The sequence below is a fragment of the Arvicanthis niloticus genome, chromosome 6 (genome assembly GCF_011762505.2).
Source record: "Arvicanthis niloticus isolate mArvNil1 chromosome 6, mArvNil1.pat.X, whole genome shotgun sequence".
Lineage (NCBI taxonomy): Eukaryota > Metazoa > Chordata > Mammalia > Rodentia > Muridae > Arvicanthis > Arvicanthis niloticus.
This window is the reverse complement of record NC_047663.1, coordinates 59,633,341-59,645,431: the sequence shown is the minus strand read 5'-3', so window position 1 is coordinate 59,645,431 and position 12,091 is coordinate 59,633,341. Positions and strand designations below refer to the sequence as shown.

Here is a 12,091-nt window from a genome sequence, read left to right as displayed (position 1 = left end):
CTAATAGCCGGGCAGTGGAAACCCTGTCTTGGGGGGGGGGGGGGGAGGGAAGCAACTAATAAGTTATTTTGCAGGGGAGTGTAGGTAAGACCAGAAGGGCCTGGCAGGGGCCCTTAAAGAGATCGTGGAGGAAGCAGACTTATTAAACATACGGGCCTATTTTCTTCAAGAGAAGGAAATGATGCCTGCTCACCCGGAAGGAAGGCTAGAGTCAATGTTGTCTAACAACCTGGTGATCTTCTGCTACTCTATGGAGCCAGCCTTCATCTGAATCCGTCAAAATCCTGAGCATTGTCTAGGCCCCAGTTCTCAGTGTTGCCTTTCAGTGACTAAAGCCCATCCTTATGAGAGAGGTCCCGTGTGTTCTTCATCAATAGAACTTATCTGCATGCTTATTAAAGGCCCCGGCAGGTCCCAGCACAGCAAACATGGAACTGGCAGGTTTGTCCTCTTCCTTCCCCCATCTCTTGTTAAATCATTAGATTACATTCCTAAAGCTAGCCCCCAAGGTCTAGCCCCTCATTTGGCCACTTTCTTATGCCTGATGAAAACGTCAAGGTCCAGCAGTCAAAATTCATTATTTGGCCACACTGGCTATTATATTATGCCCAGTCAAGACTTACCAACTCATCTTAGCACAGGCTCCCTCTTTCTCCTTAAAAACCATTCCTGCAGAGACATCTGCTGCTGTTTTTGCCCCATTCAGAGGCACCAGCTTGTCCCTACTGTACTTGTCCCTCGTGGGTAATAGAATCTCCTTTGTGCCGAGAACTTGGTGTCCGGGTGTGTTCTGTGCCCACTCTGAGGCCTCTTTCTTTCTAGGTCTTTGACCTGAGTACTATTTATCAGTCAATAGAGTGTATTCTTAATGTGAAGGTCACAGGTGCTTTGCTAATTTGGAAGGGAGTTTAGGTACAGCAATCCCTGAAGCTTTATTGCGATAACTGTCACATGGAGACTTTCCCCCAAAGGCTTTACTGTGCTTAAATGTGTGTGGAAAATAAACTGTGAGATCAGACTCTGGAAGTTTTGACCCAGTACCTGCTGAGGTGGTGCTGACCCAAGTTCTATTCTTCACTTCTCACAGGTCCTTTTTCTGTTGGCCGTGATGCTTGCAGGGCCCTGAACAGTGTAATTCAGTGTAGGACAGTGGTTAAAAGCGAGAATGAAAAATGAAGATTGAGGCTGGGCATGGCAATACATGCCTGAAATCCTAGCATTCAGGAGGCAGAGGCAGGAGGATCTCTACAAGTTTGAGGTCAGTCTGGTCTCAATAATAAGGTCTAGGCCATTCAAGGCTACACATAAGACTTAGTCAACAAATAAATAAACTAAAATTAGACAACCCAATAAATAAACAACAAATAAATAAATAAATAATAAACCACAGATGAAGACCTAGTTAGATACGGTGGTGCTCATCTGAAATTCCAGTATTCAGGAAGCGGATGCAGGAGGATTAGTAGTTTGAAGTCAGTTTAGCTACATAGTGAGGAAGTATCTCAAAAAAAAAAAAAAAAATCCAGTTCTTGGGATAAAGCCCAATGGGGAGCACCTGCCTAACTTGTATAGCTCTTGGCTTCACCCCAAGTACATGTATACACACACACACACACACACACACACACACACACACTCCTTCCTGAAGACTAAAACACTCTCCACAGTTCCCAGGACTCTGGCCTTTTGCTGTATGTGCACACTCCAAGACAAGACATTTTCTTTTTCTTTTTTTTAACTAAAACAGCTGACCATTTTATTTTCATGTTTCACAATGTAGGTGAAAACGGCCCCTTTTGTATCACTTCTCCCTCCTAAAGTATTCTCTCTGTTAGGAAGGAAGTTGCTTGCCATGCATCTAGTAAACACTCGGGCTCAGCACCAAGATCTCCTGGCAGAACAGAACAAGAAATACAAAACGAGAAGAGCACTTCTGCTCTTATCTGTCTGGCCGGGTCGTGCCAGGCCGAGTGGGCACCATCATAGGGCGGGCAGGAGGTCTCATCATTGGAGGCCTGGACATCATGGGCATGTGGCCTCCCACGGGTGGTCACATCCCAGGAGCTGGTCCCACAGGCATCATCCCAGGAGGAGGGGGGCCCATCATTGGTGTCATGGCAGGGCCTCACATGTGGGGTTCAGGCATCATGCCAGGCCGAGGAGAACCCGGGAGACTCGGGGGAGGTGGGATCATGGCCCCTGCAGGCAGAGGAGCAGAGAACAGAGCCGGAGGGATCTTTCCTTGTTGAAATGCAGCGGTTGTTTTGTCAGTCAGGCTCCGGGCCTGCTCTTCCATCCATTTCTGGTAATAGTCGTTCACGTTCTCTTTGTGTTTCCGACCACTGCAGTGTGTCTTCCTCACAGACGGAGTATCGTGGGTAAGATGCGTATCACAGTCACAGTAGTCATACTAAAACTTAAGTATGATGCTCACAGGACATTGGCTACCTGCATCGGACAAGACATTTTCTGATGCTGAAATAGTGAGTCTCAACTACAACTAATTCCTAACAAAAAAAAAAAAAAATCCAATTCATCTCTAAGATAAACTGGCCTATGCTATAGACCCTTTCAAAAATCTTCTGCTCGGTTCAGTTTGCTGGTGGTGTTCAAAAGTAGATTGAGCTTGACTTTTCCCGTTTAATGTTTAATGGTGCTTGGTTTTAGAATTAATGTTATGCTCTGTAAAAAAAAAAAAAAAAAAAAAAAAAAAAAAAAAAAAAAAAAAAAAGAACAAAACAGAACAAACAAACAAAAAACCCAGGTGGCTTTTGTTCTTCTTTCATATTAGAACAGGTATGTGCCACTCTTGTTTAAAGTGTGTGTGTAATTGTGTATGTGTATGGTGTGTGTGTGTGTGTGTGTGTGCGCATTTTAAAGACTCTCCTAGGATGAGCCTTGTGGTGTACACCTTTTCTCAAAGTACTTAAGAGGCAAAGGCAGGTGGGTCTCTGAGTTCGAGGTTAGCCCCATGTACATGGAGAGCTCCAGCCCAGTCAAAGCTACAGAGTGAGAACCTGTTAAAAAACAAAATGCAAACCAATCCAAACCAAAATAAACCAAAACAAGGGCTTGCAAGATAGCTTACTGTGCTTAAATGTGCTTGCTACCAAGCCTGACAACCTGTTTCATCCCAGACAGCCACATGGTGGAGGGAGAGAACTGACTCCAGGAAGATGTTTTCTTACCTCCACATGCATGTGCACTGCGTGCACCCCTACACATGTACACACCACAAATATAAATAGATAAACAAAGCAAAACCAAAAACCCCAAGACAAAACTCCAAGAACTAATTTTGAAATCATGTTTTCTTTCAAACAAAGCATACAGACAGGGCCGGGGAACTAGCTCAATTTAAAAAGTTTTTGACTTCCTGGCACAGACCTGAGCTTCATCCCCAGGACCCATGAGAAAACAGTCAGGGGAAGTGGCACCTATGAGTCCAGTACTGGGAAGGGAGAGACAGGCTGAACCTTGAGGCTTGCTGCCAACCGGCCCGGCCTACTTGCCAAGTGTCAGGCCAGTGAGAGACCTGTCAGAAGACAGATGGATGACACCTGAGAAACAACACCTGAGGTCCTCTGGCCTTCAAAATTGCGTGCATGCATACACACAAATGTATACCTGCACACATATGTGCACATCACACATAATCATGCATACACACATATGCAAACACATAGAACAAGCAACCCTCCAAGTTATTTTTTTCTTCCCAGTTTTCAAGTGCATTTGCATAAAGCCAAGTAAACTGACCTTTGTCAACCTTTTAACTTTCCTTTAGTTTCTTCAGGTGCAAACCTCGCAAAATCCATCCAAGCTTCAGTTCTTCATGTGCAACCAGTAATGTCTGAGCTCACAGCTTCTCAAAGGCTAGCCATGCCTCTCCCATACTCTTGTCAAAGTTCTGCTTCTTTGAGGCATCAACATTACCACACTCTCTCTTTCCTGTTTATTTTACGTTCTTTTAAAACATTTTGTGTGTGTTGGGCATGGTGGTGCATTGCCTTTGACCCCAGTACTCAAGAGGTAGAGGTAGACCTGTCTCTGTGAATTCAAGGGCTTGAGGACAGTCTGTTCTCAGTAGCAAGTTCTAGGACAGCCATGCTTACCACCCATTTCACTGTGTATCTGGGCGCTGTATAAGAAAGGACCATCAACTGGGTGGCTTAGATTATGGAGATGGAGTCTCATGGGCCTCCAGGTGTTGAAGGTTAAGGCTGGCTTGATGTCTGATGGAAGTTCACTTCCTGATTAATTGATAGAAACTTCTTTCTACGTCCTCACACGGGGCGATGTACAAGGGAACTCACTTTTTGAGGGCATTAATCCATTTCCTGAAGTCTCTGCCTCATTACCCACTAAAGGGTCCACTTGGAAACACTGAACATCGCTGGGGATTGTGTTGCAACATCTGGACAGGGACACAGTCATCCAGTCCAAAGCATCCACCATTCTCACTGCCTGACCTGGCAACCGTCAACACTCCATGTTATCATTCTGGGGTGATTTGTTGATTTTCTTTTTTTTTTTTTCTACAGCAGCACACACACATGCACACATGTTTCTATGTGCACGCTGGAGCGCGTGCGCGGGCACACACACACACACACACACACACAGAGAGAGAGAGAGAGAGAGAGAGAGAGAAAGAGAGACTCCTGCTCATTCTCATGAATCACATCCTCTCTTCTTTCCCAGAGAAAAAAATCCCTTTGACTTTCTTCCCTCTACTAAAGGAAATCTTCATTCCCTTTCTTTTCTGCTCGCTCATCTTGCAGCATGGGGTGGGGTGCGGTGGGGGCTGCTTCTATCCTGGCCAGGATTCCTCTCCTTTCTCTTCTATATGCACAGTCTGCTGAGCACGCGTGCAGAGTTAACTTTTACTGACTGCCCTTCAGTGGTATTCTTTCCATAAATATTTTAACATGCTGAAGTTTCTCCCATCATGAAAACAAAGCAAAACACCAACAAAGGCCAGCCCGACACACACACACATACACACACACATACACACACACACACACACACACACACACACACACACACACACACACACGAAGCCTTCTCCCTCAGTCTTTCCACCTCTTTACCAGGGCTTCTCTTCCCCTCCCCACCCTATCTGAAAAGAACTGGCTGTGTTTCATTCTCACTACCTCAAGCATGACTCATGATCCTGTCATTCTGTCCATGCATATTTAACAGTTGTAGATGACTTTTATGTTAATAAATATAGAACATGTTCTTTAGTCCCTGGACAAAACGTCCACCCCCAGGGGAGGGAGAACCAGGTTGAGAGAAAGGACAACCCTGAACATGGTCTTGACCTTGTTCAATTCCAGGGCCTCAGAGGTGTCCTGAAGAAGCTGGGAGAGGAGGGTTAAAGTGAGGGGGAGATCTAAGCTGGAACATAAGTGGTCCCTGCAGTGTATTCACAGGAGTGTGTGTGTGTGTGTAGATAACCAATGTCATATGAGTCATGGAGTTATTTGAGGGGAACAAGGGAAACCTAGTCAAGTTCTCAAACTTGAATCTATTTAGAAATCATGTCAAGAATTTATATGTAAAAGTACAAATTGCTGGATCCCACCTTTACAGAGGGTGTTTCTCTTTTTTGAATACGGTAAAACCAAATAGTGCTGTGTGTGTAGTTCCATGGAAAACACTCATTTAGCATGTATGAGGCTCTGGTTTTCATCCCCAGCCCCACAAAAGTGACCCAAACCAAGACCTAACACTCTCTGTAGGATGTGGACTCTTGCACTTCAAGCTCCCACACAATATTGAGAGCATTGGTCTGAAATCCTCACTTTAAGAACAATGGCTTAAGAGCTTATTTGGAGATTCCAGCAGGGGGGCTCTGCTACTTGAATACCCTTGACCTAAGATGTGTCCTCCGATCTTCGGGGAAAGTCACCAAGCACATAGCTTGTACACCAGGACACTCATGGAATAGTGAGGAAGGAAGGTCAGGCGTTGGTGACCCTTGCCTTTAATCCCAGCACTTGAGAGGCAGAGGCAGGAGGATCTCTGTGTGAGCTGGAGGCCAGCTTGGTCTGCAGAGGGAGTTACAGAACAGCTAGGGCTACACCGCGAAACAGAGAGAGAGAGAGAGAGAGAGAGAGAGAGAGAGAGAGAGAGAGAGAGAGAAGAGAGAGAGAAGAGAGAAGAGAGAAGAGAGAAGAAGAGAGAAGAGAGAAGAGAGAGAAGAAGAAGAAGAAGAAGAAGAAGAAGAAGAAGAAGAAGAAGAAGAAGAAGAAGAAGAAGAAGAAGAAGAAGAAGAAGGGGAGGGGGAGGGGATAGGGATGGGGATGGGGATAAAAGGAAAGGGAGAGAGAGAGGGAGAGGGAGGGTGGTGATGGTGGGCCTTTTATTCCAGCATTCGGTAGGCAGAAGCAGGTAGATCTCTCTGAATTCTAGGCTAGCCTGGTCTATAAAGTGATTTCCAGGACAGGGCAGCCAGGACTACATGGAGAAACCCTATGTCGACAACCCCTTCTTCTCCCTCCCCCAAAATAGAACAATAGTCTAAAGTGCCAAGAAGGACTCTCTTTGTCCCCCAGTGAGATGCTCTATCATCGACTGCCCATCAACGGAGGTTAAACCGGTGAGAACACAGGGAAAACCTCCGGAAAGAAACCACTAGATGAGAAAGGAGGCTCATGGACTACATTTCCCAGAAAGGACCGCACTGGCACGCGGGCGCCCCCTGGACGTAGCTAGCGGGACGGCGCCGGCGGGATCTCTAGGACCTTCCCCAGATCATCCGTGAGCTCGGAAAGCCGGGGTAGCTGCGGGCTGCGGCAGCGCGGGAGTCCTGTGCGAGAGAACCACCGCAGGTGAGTTGGGGTACAGGCTGCTCTTTCCTGTTTCTCAGCTGTCTTGTCTCAGGCCTGGCGGACAAGACGCGGGTGCAGGAGTCCTGGCTCAATGACGTGGGGTGCCCTTCTGGAAAGACGCGCTGCGGTCCTGGGTACCCAGGCGGCGGGCAGCGCATGGACAGCGCTGCAGGTGGGGACAGCAGGTGGCCGGCCCTCCCCTCCGGCCGCGGGTTTGGCGCAGCAACCTGGCACTGGGGCCAGGTGGCTCAGCTGGCTGTGGCCCTGGGGAACCCCAGCCCCCGGGACAGGTGCGTGCGCTTCGGCGGGACTCCAGTGCCCCTGAGTGTTTGTTCACGGAGCCGCTGCGTCCCTGTCCTGCCCAGATGATCTCCTAGGGCTGGGGCTGAGGGTTTCCAGGACGCTTAGGAGCGCGGGGAACTGAGTGGATGCTGGTGCGTGTCCCCGCGCTGCGCAGGCTAGCGTGAGCGCAACAGTGCCAGTCTCTTTTCCTTAATGCCCTTAGAACAAAATTAGTTTTATGTGCGGTTTTTTTTTTTTCTAAACAAGTTTGATTCTGAGTATCTTAGTTTGATTTTGTGGGAGCTCCATACGCCAGCACGCAAGTTTATATAAGAAGCAGTATACGCTTTGGGGGAAAAAAAATCCCATTGAAGGTGCTCTTCCTTGCCCTCTATCGGATGAATTATGTCGAACTGGTTGACATGGGTATCCATTAGTAACTGCGGTGGCTGGAGGCGAGAGATAAAGTGTTTTTGAGTGAAGTCACGACCGAACCCTTCTGATCAGTTTTTGGTTTCATAAGATTTGGTTATCCAGTTTCAAACACGGTGTTATTTCAACGTTTAAAACAGAGTTAAAGGGTGGGGACCGAGGGTTGTCAATCCTAATACCCTAAGGAAAATAGCTTTGCATGATTAACTCCAAGCCATCAGGTTTGCTTATTGATTGTTTTGAGTCAGGGTCTTGCTAACTATCTGTGATGAGCCACCACACCTGCAGTCATTTTGTTTGTGTTTTAGAGATAGTTTCTCCCTAGGCAGTTCTAGCTGGCCTGGAAGTGCTATGTGGCACAGGCCGGACCCTCCTTCTTCCACCCTCTGAGCATTGGGAAGTTCAGGAGTGAGCCACCACGCTTGGCCAAAGAAAGCATTTTTAGAGCCAAGTTCGTGACCCCTTCCGAAGCCCGCATCAGTTTGTAAGCTGATTTGTGGATGTGCTAGGTAGGTAACTTCGTTGTTTGTTAAGAAGCACCATAGGACATTTTTGTTTGTTTGGTTTTAGGGAAATGTTCTCCTGTCTTTTCTGTAACTGGACTCTAGTTGTGTTAAATGTATTTCTATTCATATCTGATTTCTTAGAGTTTAATAGTCATGGAAGGCTGGGTTCCCCTCCCCCATGCCTTTGTATCACACGCATCAATAGGACCATGTAGGTTTCCGTCTTTAAAATCTCCAGCACATTATTATTTCACTAAAATCCTGTAATACGTGAAAATGAACTTTTTTGGAGCTATGTATGGTGGCTCTGACTGTAATTCTAGCACTCCAGGCTGAGACAAGAGGATGAGTTTGGGGCTAGCCTGTGCTACATGGCAAGACCCCTGTCTCAATCAGTAACAACAAGACAACAACAACTGAAGACAAACAGAAAAACCCAGTCCCAACCCCAAGAACAAAATTTCACCTAAAATGCATGTTTGGCTTGTTTGGTGGATCCAAACACTAACATTTTCTTTAGGGTTGGTAAGTGGCTTTGCAATGAAGGTTTCCTCCTCCCTGTAATTAGGCTTGTGCTGTTCACAGTGATCTTGCTGGGAACTTCCTATCATTTTCTGTGCTTTGGACAGAAGAATGATCTGTTCCTTGAAGTCTGGCAGAAATTGCCTACAGACTGCCCAGGCTGCTGCTGGCTTGGTTTAGAAAGCTGATAGCAGCCCTCAACAACCTTTCCACTTGTGCCATGGCCACGGATTGTTCTCAGCTGGTCTATTGCTCCAGTCAGTTTAATACCCACTATCGTCTCAGGAAATCATTAGCGTTATTGATAACCAGACTGTGTTAGCCTATGGTACTTACTCTCTTTCAGAAGATAAACTTATGCATTCATGATGAGTTATTTTTATTAATACTGAAGCTTCATGGCTTCTCTTTTTCTTCCTCTTACTAGTATGTATTAATTGTAAAAAATAATGGCTTACATGTATATAATATTTTCTTACATGTGTATAGTGTACTTTAACCAAACCCACTTTTTTTTTTTTTAATTATTGGTCAGGTTTACTTACAATTGCTTCTTTCCTGGATCCTTCTAAAGAATCAGTTTTTGGATGTATCAATTAATGCTATTGATTGGTATCTTCCTATGTTACTAACTTCTGTTATTAAATTTTGATTCTACTTATTTGAATTTATTGTGTTCACATTTGGGTCCTTTTGAATTGAAAGCGTGAATCCTTTATTTAATTGTTTGGCCCTTGCACTAAGCAGCTCCAAGATGTCCAGTTTTGCCCTGTGGCCTGAGCTGTGTTTTTACTTTAACTCCTGGGTTAGGCACTGTTGCTGTGGTCTTGTAAGATGTTGGTCATCACAGTCCACAAATTGACCTACCTACCTGTCTGTCATTTTCCTCCTGTGTTCTGTCACACACTGGGAGCATTTTTCCTCTCCTCCAAGTACACTTTTAAAAATCTCATTCAGTCATAATAAACTGTTGATAATATATGAAAATACCTTTATTTTGTCTCCATTTTTGGATTTGGTTTTCCCCATGTTTCTTTTTTCAACTAATTTCAGAGGTGTGTGTGTGTGTGTGTGTGTACATTTTTGTAGCTGGGAGATTTGAGGATCTAGCCTGCCATATTACTGAAAGGAAAGTAGAGGTAAAAAGATATTATTTTATAGTGTAATGAACTGGGAGTTTTGTGACCTTTAATATATTGGGCACTTTTTTTTCTTTTGGTTTTTAAGACAGGATTTCTCTGTGTAGCCCTGGCTGTCCTGGACCTTGCTTTGTAAACCAGGGTGCTTTTTGAGATTTGCCTGCCTCTGCCTCCTGAGTTCTGGGATTAAAAGCATGGACCACCAGGCTAGGCTATATTCAGTACTATCTTTGAAAGTCAGCTGCTTTGCTAGTGTTTATTAACATTGCTTCCCAACCAATCTCTAGAGCCACCACCCATCTTGAGAATGGAAACTGGGTGCACATTACCCCTCCCTTGGCCCCCACAGCTGTTACTGTATCTCTGGGACTGGGTTTTAGGTACTTCATGTGGTATTTTATATGATATCTGGTTTTTTAGACACAGGGTTATTTTCTTTAGGAACATTTATTTATTTAGCATGGTTTTCTAATGATTCCATTTTGTACTGTGTGTCTGTCCCAGTTCCCTTCTTCTGAAGTCTGAATAATGTTCCATCCTCTGTGTGGGTCACGCTGTGCTTACCTGTTGTCCTCGTCTTTGTCTGTGGACACATGTTGCTCTCACAGTTTACTTACTGTACATGACCATTGTGCACACATATCTCTTCAATAATCTGTTTTAGATTCCTTTGAGACATGAGTATACATAGAAGTTGGAATTACTAGCTTATAAACTAACTTGTTTGGTTTTTTTTAAGCTTTTGGGAATCTGCCATGCTGTCATCCATAAAGCTTGTTCCTTTTACATTCCCGTTAGCCTCCTCTCTCGTGATACAGCCATCTTGACAGATACAGATTTTTGTTTTTAAAGTAGGCAGCTTTTGCCTTACATTTTATTTATTTCTTGTGAGTATGTGTATTTATAGTATAATTCATAACAGTAGCAAAGTTAGAGTTGTGAAGTAGCAGTGAGATAATTTTATAATTGGGGTCACCACAGCATGGGAAACTGTATTAAAGGGTCACTGTATTTAAAAAAAAAAAAACTGTATTAAAAGGTCACAGCATTTGCGGAAGGTTGAGAACCACTGGTGTGTGTGTGTGTGTGTGTGTGTGAATGATAGAACAGCTAGTCAGACTCAGTTGCCTGCTTCTACCCTGTAGGTCCTAGGGATGTAACTCAGGTATTCAACAGGCTTAGCAGCAGGTGCCTTTAGAGCCGTCTCGCTGACCTCTGCTTTAACCCACCAATATTTACTTTTTCTATTTTGTGGCTTGCTTATTTTGTTTTGTTGCTTATTCTTATTTATTTCTAGTCTCCACACCTTCCTTTTTCTGCTTGCTTTTTGCTTGAGGTTATCTTGTTTGTTTGTTTTGTTTTGGGACACGTCTTTTTATGTCATAGAATTCACAGAGATCCATCATAAATACTTGGATTAAAGTACATGCACCACTATGCCTAGCTGGATTGGATTTTTATTCCATTTTTTTTTTTATCTGACACGAGACTTGAAAGTTAAATATATTCTTCAACTGTATATATGGTTAGAGACCCATACATTTTGTGTCAACTGCTCATTACAATGCAAGCATAAAGGTATGCAAACTATAAATGTGTAGTTCAATGAATTTTAATAACCAGAACCAGCCCTTAACATAAGAAACAACTTTTCCTATGCGCTAGAATCTTCTTCATTCCACCAGTGTTTTGAGGTAAAGGTGGCACAACTACCTACTCAGTAGCCCAAAGACTTGTAGAGTTTTAGGGACCTTGACTCAAGTTCAAATCAACATTCATGACTCTGATACTGAAAAATAATTTCAGGACCAATTTGGATATTTTAAGATAGGCTTAGGCTTGAGAAATAGAGACATGTAAGACACGCCCATGTGTGGGTGTGGCTTTAGGAAGGAGAGCGCCCAGATCAGTGTTTCTATGGCATGCCTAGGATTTGGGTGGGTTTGAAGTTACTGCCCTGTCACCACGTGATTCCTGAGAAACACCTGACAGGGTTACAGTTGATAAGGTTAAGGTCTCGTCCATAGGGACGCAGGAAGGCAGGATGTCTTCACACAAACAAGGTGAAGTCTTGCTTGAGATCCCCTGGCAATGACTGGGGAAGGGGCGATGCCTTACCCAGCATCCTGTACATTCAGGCCTCAGCTGTTGGCAGCCTTTACCACAGGGCTTGTTCTCCTCTCATGGCTCCCTTAGTGCAGCTCACCATGAAGGATAGCCACTGTTTTGATTACAGGATTGTATCTGTTTTGAATACAGAAATTGAGTTTTGTCTGCTTTCCTGCTTTGTGCTAATGGGAGCACACAGCCTGTGCCCTTCTGTGCTTCTCACCAGCCCTACATTTGTGGAATTCTGCCATGCTCTCTG

General features: G+C 44.6%; 1 protein-coding gene and 1 pseudogene across 3 annotated transcripts in view; one reads left to right on the top strand and one right to left on the bottom strand.

Moving 5' to 3' along the window:
* Nucleotides 1-1,939: 1,939 nt before the first annotated feature.
* LOC117710297 (U1 small nuclear ribonucleoprotein C-like) lies at nucleotides 1,940-2,358 on the bottom strand (annotated as a pseudogene).
* Nucleotides 2,359-6,703: 4,345 nt separating this feature from the next.
* Specc1 (sperm antigen with calponin homology and coiled-coil domains 1) overlaps nucleotides 6,704-12,091 on the top strand; it is a 261,968-nt gene continuing 256,580 nt past the window's right edge. For all 3 annotated transcript variants that reach the window (XM_034506720.2, XM_034506719.2, XM_034506724.2), the window contains exon 1: nucleotides 6,704-6,842. The gene's annotated coding sequence lies outside the window, so the exon portion shown is untranslated. The remainder of the gene's footprint in view (nucleotides 6,843-12,091) is intronic.